The 9,908-nt window shown below is 40.7% G+C and overlaps 1 long non-coding RNA gene across 2 annotated transcripts; it reads right to left on the bottom strand.

Moving 5' to 3' along the window:
• Positions 1 to 383: 383 nt before the first annotated feature.
• LOC136549872 (uncharacterized) lies at positions 384 to 7,409 on the bottom strand. Of its 2 annotated transcripts, XR_010782079.1 has the most exons (5): positions 6,902 to 7,409; positions 6,268 to 6,317; positions 2,235 to 2,322; positions 1,698 to 1,775; positions 384 to 844 (listed from the first exon to the last, which is right to left on the bottom strand). It is a non-coding gene; the product is annotated as an uncharacterized lncRNA (long non-coding RNA). The 2 variants fall into 2 exon arrangements; XR_010782078.1 differs by lacking the exon at positions 6,268 to 6,317 and having other exon boundaries at positions 391 to 844.
• Positions 7,410 to 9,908: the final 2,499 nt, after the last annotated feature.

Here is a 9,908-nt window from a genome sequence, read left to right as displayed (position 1 = left end):
TGTTGCAATAGTAACTATTGCAACGCACCCCGTGTTGCCAGAGATACCTGTTGCCACTTACCCAAAGAGTGGCAATAGGTGCACTAGCAACGATAATGGGTGTTGCAGTAGACCTTATTGCCACGCATCAATAGCATTGCAATAGATGGACCCTTTATTGCCACACTATCTCTGTGGTTGCTATAGTTGGGACCCTCTATTGCCACGACAAATATTTGGTTGCTACATGTGTCCTCTCTATTGCCACACTATCTCTGTGGTTGCTATAGGTGGAACCCTTTATTGCCACGACAATTATTTGGTTGCTAGAGGTGGCATCTCTATTGCCACATTAAATATTGTGGTTGCTATATGTGAAACCCTCTATTGCCACAATAAATGTTTGGTTGCTAGAGAAGACCTCTCTATTGCCACGATCAGTACTTGGTTGCTATAGTTTGGAGACTATTGCCACACCCACTGTTTTGTTGGTACGAGGTTTTTTGCCACATTATTTGTTTATTGCTATAGCATATATTGCAACGCCAAATGATTGTGCCAATAGTCGATATTGCAACGCTTTGTTTCGTAGCATCAAACAATAATTGAGCGCCGAACAATATATGATGAACGAAGCATTTAGACATCCATTAAACCAAAATATGTTGTGTTTGTACAAATCATTAACGAAACCATCCAATGTCAAACTCAACTTAGACACACGCATAGCTGAAACAGGTAAGGTATCCGACACACTAGTTTGAACACATCAAAATATAATGAGCTATGTCTAACATTGCAGCAAAGGTTGGCTTGATGTTGACCATCCCATCAATCGTGCGCTCCACTCAAACTCTATCTTGCTCTTGAAAAGAATCATTAAAATGGGTATATGCATCAGGTAGACTAAAATTGTATTATTTTTTGGCAACAACAGCTTAGATTCAACAAAGTAAGCAATTTGGAATCTTAAAATAAAGACTAATAGGTTTGCAAATTTGCAGATTCATTCAAAAGTAAAATTTTCCATGAAAAAGCTATATGATCATTTTTTTCGTTAAAGCAATGGAAACGTGTTTTGCTATCAGTTGCTAGGCTCAATGGAATGTATCCACCAGCAAGAATAATTTGCTACAAGAATGCAGAGATGATTCCATATTGGTAGAACAGAATATTGAGCTACACATATTTTGCGGGGTGAAGGTTTGCCTCGGTTTTTCTCTTTCCCAGACCCCACTCATGTGGGAGCCTTTGGCACTAGGTCTACCCTTTTTTTTAAGGGTATAGACCATTTGTCAAAACAAAATGTGTCCTATTCAATCATAACTGGTTGCACACTGTCATTACTGAAGCTATGAAACATACCGATGGTGATTTCCTAGTAAAACTATGATGGAATGTAAGTATGCATGTCACCAAGCACAGTACTCACTCATAAATGGCAATAATCTAAGCAAAAAATTTAGAACATTGTCATGTTAATCAAGATGTAGATGATAATCACCAAGCAGTCAGAAGTATGTTTATGGCACCTTGTTTGCACTCGCCTTAGATGATAATCACATGATATAATGAAGTAGATTAGGTGCATCTCATCATAGCATGCATAGGCAGATAGGCTAGCTACAGTGAACACGGCAAAACCACTTGCAGGATTTAAGATTGAAGCTAAGCCTTACTAATTAAGGCAGCCCACCCCAAACCAGAACAAAATTCACCTCCATGTGAAGCTGATCCAGCTGTGTGTTGGATACCCAAGCATCACCAAGCTATGCCTCCTCCTGCCCTTCAGTAGCCTGTACTTTGAATAATAAGTACAGCTAATACTCAACAAAAACTTGAACAATAGAGAGCAACAGGAAAGCAATTTTTTTCTGAAAGTATAGCACAAGGAAGAAACTGCATGATTCTTTTGTTAAGTAATCCGTTGTTTGAATTTAAGAAGCAGTGTACACTGAATATCTGAATCTGAATAGCCAACACTGAAATACTAAATATGTTTGGTAATTTACATTTTACATACAGTAGCTGTAGCAGATTTCTTTGTTTATTTATAAATCATTACAAGCACTTGCGTGCAATGATTCTAAATCACAATCACTACATAAATTTCATTTAGCATCTCATTCTCGCATAACTGAGTTGATGGTCTGTTTCGACATCAAATGTGCAAAATTTCTAGGCAAAGTTCATGGATTTAGGCAAACACAATAATCAACTAAGCAGGGAAAGGATGGACGATTGCAAGTGCATACCGTGGAGAAGCCGGTAGACAGTTTTGAACGTAACCTTGATAGTGTATTTCAGTTGCTGAGAATTTCAGAACAAGTGTATCTCCTCTTGCTGAAAGAAGAGAAGGCGTTCTTATTAGGCAATATTTCTAAAAGAAGTGTCCTCTGAGAACTTAGTTAATGCCGCAACAAAAAAATGACCATGGAACCTGAGAATCGATGATTCCCTAATTGATGAAATAATATATTGTTTGCTATGGTGGGGCACCTTTGGTGTCCCAGCATAGCAGGTCCTAAGCCCTGGTAAAGGAGGAGTGTTGTGTTAGGCGTGGCGAGCCAATGTAAAAACTTAGCCACTTTAATAGAGATGAAACCCGAAAGAAAATCGTTGGGGCGTAACCCTCTTAGCGACGCGCCATATCGGAACCCGGGTATGGTGTTAAATGGGCAAGGGCCGGGTCGTCACCCCCGTGACGCACCGTGTCGTGATCTGGGCATGGTGTCAAGTGACCAAGGATCGGGTCGTCGCTTCCTTAGTGGTGCGCTACATCGGCACCCGGGTGTAGTGAAAAATGAGCAAGGGTCTTCGCATCTGAGTCGACGGGTGCGAAGGGTAAGGAAGCTAGTCGAACCAACTATGATCCGTTTAGGTAGTTGGAATGTAGGGTCACTTACAGGTAAGTTAAGAGAATTAGTTAATACCGCGACTAGAAAGCGTGTAAATATATTATGCGTTCAAGAGACTAAATGGAAGGGTCAGAAGGCGAAGGAGGTGGACAATACAGGTTTCAAGCTTTGGTACACAGGGACAGTCGCGAATAGAAATGGAGTAGGAGTTTTGATTGATAAGAGCCTCAAGAATGGTGTGGTGGGAGTGAGAAGGCAAGGAGATAGGATTATCTTAGTCAAGCTTGTCGTTGGTGATATGGTCTTAAACGTAATTAGTGCGTATGCCCCCCCAAGTAGGCCTCGACGAGAGTGCTAAGAGACAGTTCTGGGAAGACTTAGATGGCCTGGTTAGAGCTATACCTAGTAGTGAGAAGCTTTTTATAGGAGATCTTAATGGGCATGTAGGTACTACAAGCGCAGGTTTCGAGGCAGTTCATGGAGGTTTTGGGTATGGTAGTAGGAATCAGGAGGGGGAGGAAGTTCTGGACTTCGCGGTAGCTTTTGACCTGATGATAGCCAACACTTTCTTTAGAAAGAGAGAATCTCATCTAGTGACCTTCAGTAGCGGACAACACTGTAGCTAGATTGACTTTGTCCTCGCAAGAAGAAAGGACAAACGAGCATGCTTGGATTGCAAGGTGATACCAGGGGAGTGTGTTGTTTTTCAACATAAGCTTTTGGTGGCAGATTTTCGTTTTCAGGTGCGTGCCCGTAGGGATAAACAAGCTAAGATTGAAAGAACAAAGTGGTGGAAACTGAAAGGGGAGACGTCAGAGGTATTTAGGGAAAGGGTTATCAAAGAGAGCTCTTGGAAAGAAGAAGACGACATAAACAACATGTGGGACAAGATGGCAACCAATATTCGGAAGGTAGCCTCAGAGGTGTGTGGAATAACCAAAGGAAGGGGACGCGAGGCTAAAGATACTTGGTGGTGGAACGAAGAAGTCTAAAGGGCTATTAAGGAGAAGAAAGAATGCTATAGACGCTTGTATCATGACAGGAGTGTGGACAACATAGAGAAGTACAAGGTGGCAAAGAAGACTGCAAAGCGAGCTGTAAGTGTGGCAAAGGGTAGAGCGTACGAGGATCTTTACCAACATTTGAGTACGAAGGAAGGAGAGAAGGACATTTATAGGATGGCTAGGGTTCGTGAGAGAAAGACACGGAACTTCAACCAAGTTAAGTGCATTAAGGATGAAAGGGAGCATCTCTTGGTGAAGGAGGATGAGATCCGACATCGATGGCAAGAGTATTTTGACAAATTGTTCAATGGTGAGAATATGGACACAACCTTTCAGTTGGATGACTCTTTTGATGACACCAATAGACGCTTTGTGCGGAGAATCCAAGAATCTGAGGTCAGAGAGGCGTTGAAAAGGATGAAATGAGGTAAGACGATAGGACCGGATGGTATCCCAATAGAGGTGTGGAGATGCCTCGGGAACATAGCTATAGTATGGCTAACCAAGCTGTTCAACCATATTTTTCGATCGAACAAGATGCCTGATGAGTGGAGAAGAAGTATATTGGTACCGATCTATAAGAATAAAGGGGATATTCAAAGTTGTACGAATTACCGGGGAATTAAGTTGATGAGCCATACTATGAAGCTATGGGAGAGAGTTATCGAGCATCGCTTGAGAGCAATAACGCGGGTCTCTATGAACCAATTTGTTTCATGCCCGGAAGGTCAACCATGGAAGCAATTTTCTTAGTAAGACAAGTTATGGAGCGGTATAGGGAGAAGAAGAAGGACCTACACATGGTTTTTATTGACTTGGAGAAGGCTTATGATAAAATACCAAGGAATGTTATGTGGTGGGCTTTGGACAAATATAAAGTCCCAACGAAGTACGTCGGGCTCATTAAGGACATGTACAACAATGTTGTGACTAGAGTTCGAACAAGTGATGGAGACACGGATGACTTCCCGATTAGGATAGGACTACATCAAGGGTTAGCTTTGAGCCCTTATTTGTTTGCTTTAGTGATGGATGAGGTCACAAGGGACATACAAGGGGACATCCCTTGGTGTATGCTTTTCGCAGACGATGTAGTGCTAGTTGATGAAAGCCGGACAGAAGTGAATCAGAAACTGGAGTTATGGCGGGAGACTTTGGAGTCCAAAGGTTTTAGACTCAGTAGAACTAAAACTGAGTATATGAGATGTGACTTCAGCACTACTACTCGGGAGGAGGAAGATGTTAGTTTGGAAGGTCAAGTAGTGCCTAGGAAGGATACCTTTCGATATTTAGGATCAATGCTACAGAGGGACGGGGATATTGATGAAGATGTTAGCCATAGAATCAAAGCAGGGTGGATGAAGTGGCGCCAAGCGTCTGGTGTCCTATGTAACAAAAGGGTACCACAGAAGCTAAAAGGCAAGTTTTATAAGACGGCGATTAGACCTGCTATGTTGTATGGTGCAGAATGTTGGCCTACGAAAAGACGACATGTTCAACAGCTAAGTGTCGCGGAAATGCGTATGTTGCGTTGGATTTGCGGTCATACAAGAAGGGATCGAGTTCGGAACGATGATATACGTAAGAGATTAGGGGTAGCGCCAATTGAAGAAAAGCTTGTCCAACACCGGTTGAGATGGTTTGGACATGCGCAACGGAGATCTCCAGATGCACCGGTGCGTAGTGGAATCCTAAGTCAGGATAGTAACGTGAAGAGAGGCAGAGGAAGACCGAAGTTGACTTGGGTAGAGGCAATAAAAGGAGACTTGAAAGGATGGAATATACCCAAAGACTTAGCCTTAGATAGGAGTGCTTGGAAAACAACTATTCACATGCCTGAACCTTGATTGCTTCTGATGGGTTTCAACTCTAGCCTACTCCAACTTGTTTGGGACTTAAAGGCTTTGATGTTGTTGTCGTTGTAATATATTGTTTGCTACTACATATTATGATATTCTGTTACTCCATTCATGGTGTCAGTGTATATGTCTTTTCACTACTTGTTTGTCCACATACAAAAATACTTGTTTGAAAAAAGGGGCTCTAATTCAAGGATAATGCTTTGCCATTTGAGAACAGAAATATGTTGGTTCAAATGAAAACATGACATGTAAATAGCTAAAATTATTCAGCTAAGTATCACTCCACATTACAGTAACGACAACTGGCCATCCAATTAACACTTGCAAGGTTGGCAAGCTGCCGACACCTAAAAGCTAGAACATGAAACGAGAAAATCTGCAGGGCAGACACCTATAGACACTAGTATATTGCCCATGCTAACACTACACACCACATTAAGTCCAAAGTTCAAAGTTCCAATGGATAAATTCACTGAGCATAATTTTTTACAAATGAGACAATAATCATAAGCGACCAATTAAGAAAACAAATTCCCTGGAAGTAGTAGATTGATCATCACTTACCTAGCGTCAATTATTTCAAACAACTTACTTTGGCATTTGTTCCCAAGAACCTAACAACATAAGAATATCTTAGACATTAAGCAATGTTATCAAGCAAAAAAAAGAGTTTTGCAGTCTGCAGAACCAAATGTCGACCCAAATGCCAACCAAGCATAGCAGCTATATTATGCCCCCAGTTAGTAATCTAACATGACAAAGAGATTAATATACTTAAAGAGAGAAAAATACATGCCAACGCTTCTGATCTTCAAAAGATAGTTTTCACTAACACCGAAATATAGGTCTTCTAGCAGTAACATTTTGTGCGATATTAAGCCCCGGATTGATAAGTTTTCTATGTTTCCTAAGTAATTCTGTAACTACTCATATCCATCTCGTCCATCCCTGTTCTTTCCTGCTTCCCCAAGTTGATATCAACACAATCTTTACATCGTGAATCTAAATCAATTCCTACTCCGTAGGCATCAAATTAACAGTGAATGGATCAAATTAACACAATCTTTACAAGAACGGATCGAAACAATTCGTTTATCAAGAACTATAAATGATTGCAGAATTGATCCGCCACTGAATCCGGAAACGATGAAATATATGCAATTTAGTGATTTCTTAATGAGCAGGAGAAGTGTGTTACCTTTACCGGGAAAGTCCCTGGTGGGAACTTGGTGGTGGGCAGGTCGCGGAGCCGTCGCGCACGCGGTTGGCCAGGATGTCCAGCAACGGCAGGAATTCGTCGACGCTCAGGGGAAGTCCTCCGTGAGCCACAACGACGGTCGCAGCGTCTTCACCGTCTCATCCTCCTTCCACTGGGCCGACAGGATCTGGTGCTCCGGCAGCTGCGGCCACCGTGGGCTGCCTGTCCCCACTGGCCGCCACCGCCCTGTCCGGCCGTGGGCCGCCGGGGGATCCCCTAGCGCGCGCACCGGCTGCCCGCCTGGCCGCGACGTCTTCGCAGCAGTTCCAGTTGCGGTCGGGGGACTCAGGAGGCCGATAGGCCGAGGCGGAGGGTGAGGCGGGGGACCGGCGAGGACGAGTAGGATAAATGACGGCGGCGGCGGCAGATCTAGCTAGGAAGGGGATCAGTGGGAGGATTACACCCTGCTTGTTTACAGGATTTTCGAAGGATTTCTAAAGGAATCAGATTCCTACTACCGACGCTCCTGAAATTTCTGTCTTATTAAATGGTTAGACACATATATAGAGTATTAAATATAGACTAATTATAAAACTAATTACACAACTTACGACTAATTTATGAGACAAATCTTTTAAACATAATTAGTCCATGATTTGATACCATAGTGCTACAGTACATGTGCTAATGTTAGATTAATTAGGCTTAAAAAAATTATGTCGCAAATTAGCCTCCATCTATGTAATTGGTTTTGTAATTAATTTATATTTAATGCTCTTTATTATTATCTAAACATTCGATGTAATATAAATTTTAGAAGCGACTAAAGAATCAAACACTCCCTTAAACACGTAGCAGTGTTTGGAACGGAAGATTCATGAGTTCCTCTCTAGAGGAAAGTTTCCTGCACTTAGGTTTTGGAGCAACGAAACAATCCACTGCTATCTATTGTTTTCTATTCCTTCACGAACGACAAAGCACTCATTAATTAACACTCTAAAGTAGGGTCCATATAGTCCGTGCAAGTATTGGCACGGCATATATGGCTGAGCAAAATATTTTGAATTTTTTTGTTAACTAACATATGCTGCTTCGTTTAAGAAAAATAGTTGTCTAGTTCTTGTTTAGTCTAAGTAATTATGTTTACCACTAACCCCTAAATTCCTATGCTACTCATATTCCTTTGTTCCAAACACCAAATCTTTTAGAATTCCTATGTATTTTATTCCTCCATTATGCGCATAGATTCCTTTTCTATTCCTGTGTTTCTTCCCGTTTCTCCGTTTTGTATTCCTTCGTTCCAAACAGGTCCTTAGGGTTAGGAGCGCACAAGTGATTTTATCAAATGGGCCGGTGTACATGACGATCTAATTTGAAGTTGTCGGGTGGCAAACGAAGGCGAGACTGCGGGAGTATGATTTTTTTACCATCATTTTAGCCTTGGCTCTCGCTCTCCTATGTTGTCCACTCTATCTACCAATCACATAATCTTGATTTGGTAGATAATAATGCAATTTGGTCCCAGTCAAATTTCGAAATACATATCGAATGTTCGATACTATATGGATGGATGAATGTATGCACATATATGTTTTTTCCAAACACATAGTTTGATTTTTGAATAATTCCATTTAGTAGCCATAAATGCATTTAAATTCTCAAAAGTTATATCATTGCAAAAAATATATAATTTTTATGGTGAAACTTTTTATTATGTTACATGGATGTGGTTTGGCCTAGGAAAGTTCTAGAATTTTCTGAAAATATTTATGCATTATTAAAACCTTAGAACTGTTAACTAGCAAATAAAACTAGTTAATGTAGTATACAAACATTTTAGTTTTTTCATCCAAACTCTCCCAATTTTGAAATGCATATGTGTACTCATATATACATTTTTGCGTTGTATATGTTTAAGTTTGGAACTCTTTTAAGATGTTATATGAAGTTGTATTTTGGTCCCTTTCTTTATTTTTTATGTGTTCTCCTATTTCTAGATAATATTATTTATTTTTATGCTAAAAATTGATATAAATATTTACATGCAGCGATGACACTATTGTCACGGACATACACTACGTCAGAATTGCACTTCACTGCCGGTTCAAAATACCCCATCACTGTCGGATTTTGAACCAGCATAACCATACCGGCAGTGATGATGGTAAGCTATCACTGTCGGTTTCTACAAACCGGTAGTTTTCTTCAACTTCACTACCGGTTCTTTACACAACCAGCAGAGTTCAGTTCCACCAACACTGTCGGTTCATAAGACCACCCGGTAGAGTTTATTTTCGCCAACACTGTCGGTTTGTGTTTGAACCGGCAGTGTTATCATACGAATCACTGTCGGTTTGTGACAAGAACCGATAGCGATGGCTAAGCCAACGCTGCTGGTTTGTGGCTCCAGCCGACAGTGCCATCACTGCTAGTTTCTTGCTAACCGGCAGTGATGTTTACGACAACACTATCGGTTTTCTGCTAACCGGCAGTGATGTCACGTTCGCATTTTATTGTTTTATAATTTATTTTAATTTATATTTTTTCATGGAATCGGGTTTCGCTTTTATATACGCTACTTAGATGACAGGTCCATCAATATTAAATATTACAAATGTTACGGTTACTATTTAAATATTCTTATCAAGATCTCGATCCCTCAAAATAAAAAAGAAATATTCTCGGACTTCATAGATTATGCAATGCTTCTCGAACTTCTTACAATAATCTGGCGAGCCGCTCTGGACCATACTGGTCCTTGAACTTCACGGATTGTGCAATGAAAAATACTCCATCTTTTTCCAATACCTCGGCTAAGATGAATTTTGCCAGCTCCGATTACAGCGCGATGATCTCCATGTCTAACAGCCTTTTGTGGTTATATTTCTTGCGTTGTCGTTAAAAAAAGATGATATCCAAAGAGAAATCAGTAAATCATTTTGTTGAATGATTAATAGACATAAATGAAATGGGGATTATACACATCAACTTATCAGCTTCTTCTGAT

The sequence above is a fragment of the Miscanthus floridulus genome, chromosome 4 (genome assembly GCF_019320115.1).
Source record: "Miscanthus floridulus cultivar M001 chromosome 4, ASM1932011v1, whole genome shotgun sequence".
NCBI lineage: Eukaryota > Viridiplantae > Streptophyta > Magnoliopsida > Poales > Poaceae > Miscanthus > Miscanthus floridulus.
The sequence above is the reverse complement of the archived record's forward strand: the minus strand, read 5'-3'. Positions and strand labels throughout refer to the sequence as shown.